This window comes from Pundamilia nyererei, unplaced genomic scaffold (genome assembly GCF_000239375.1).
Source record: "Pundamilia nyererei isolate P.nyererei 1_Seehausen unplaced genomic scaffold, PunNye1.0 scaffold03516, whole genome shotgun sequence".
NCBI lineage: Eukaryota > Metazoa > Chordata > Actinopteri > Cichliformes > Cichlidae > Pundamilia > Pundamilia nyererei.
Window position 1 is genome coordinate 2,105 of NW_005190917.1, and position 1,124 is coordinate 3,228.

The 1,124-nt window shown below is 45.0% G+C and overlaps 1 long non-coding RNA gene across 1 annotated transcript in view; it reads left to right on the top strand.

Annotated features, from left to right (window-relative positions):
- Nucleotides 1-508, top strand: part of LOC102210035 (uncharacterized) — a 2,602-nt gene extending 2,094 nt beyond the window's left edge. Inside the window, exon 3 of the long non-coding RNA XR_001290229.1 lies at nucleotides 156-508. This is a non-coding gene — a long non-coding RNA (uncharacterized LOC102210035). The remainder of the gene's footprint in view (nucleotides 1-155) is intronic.
- The last annotated feature ends 616 nt before the right edge of the window (nucleotides 509-1,124 follow it).

Consider the following 1,124-nt stretch of genomic DNA (forward strand, 5'->3'; position numbering starts at 1 on the left):
AGATCATGTGACTGATGAACGCAGGAGCGGCTCTGAACCGAGGACCAGATAAAGAAGGATTATATTCAACTGTGAACCAGGCAAAGCTGAATAAGTGTGTATGTGTGTGTGTGTGTGTGTGTGTGTGTGTGTGTGTGTGTGTGTGTGTGTTGCAGTCTGAGATGTTGCTGCAGCATCAGTCTAACCCGTGTCTGGTGAACAAAGCCAAGAAGACTCCTCTGGATCTGGCCTGTGAGTTTGGACGAGTTAAGGTGAGCGCGTGTTTGACGGCCATATAAAGGACTGTTATTCTGCAGTCAGTCTCTGTGCACTTTACACAGATACTGGGAAAGTTCTTAGTTTTGGACTGAACGTCTCTGAAGTCAAAAACGGTCAAAAAAATAAATATGTGATGGATTCAAATTAATCGGTAACAAAAAAGCAAAAGAATAAAAAGGACCGAAGACAACAGCTGTGTCCTAAAAACGTAGCCCAAATCCTTCGGAGGACGCGGCCTTCGTGGTCTACGTGGGCCGCGTCCTTCGAAAACCGAGTAGGCTGGAAGTGAGCGACTGTGAAACGGGACGGTCGAGCCTTCAGATCAGCGTCACCGCTGTCTGGGTGGAGTTAATAAACTCGCCGTCTGCTCCTTGCTGTCTAAAATATATCAGGACGCTGGAGTAAACTCTCGACCGTCTCACACTCCTGTTTATCAGTTTTCTGTTTGACGTTTATTCAGCTGTGTGAAAAAAAAAAAAGGAGGAACCCACCCGAGGGATTAATAAAGTTTAATTTGATCTAATCTAATAACTTTAATCTCAGCCAAACCGATTTACTGAGGAACAAATCAAACACTGAAAAAAGCCCAACAAGAACATTTTTAGGTTGTCTGAGTGACTCATATATCACGTTTAACCTGAGTAGCGACAGACCGCGGGGGTCTGAAAACGATGAAGCTGGGAGTCCGCCGTTATCGCCCCGGCTCCAGTGACCCTCGACCTCCCGGTCAGCTTTGAGCTGGTGGGTCACAGACGTCTCTGAAAACGTCGCAGAACTTTTGCAAATATGCGATATCTTGATAAACAGAGCAGATATTTGAAGTTTGCACAACTACTTTCTCACCAGAAAATATGTTAAAAGTTTAT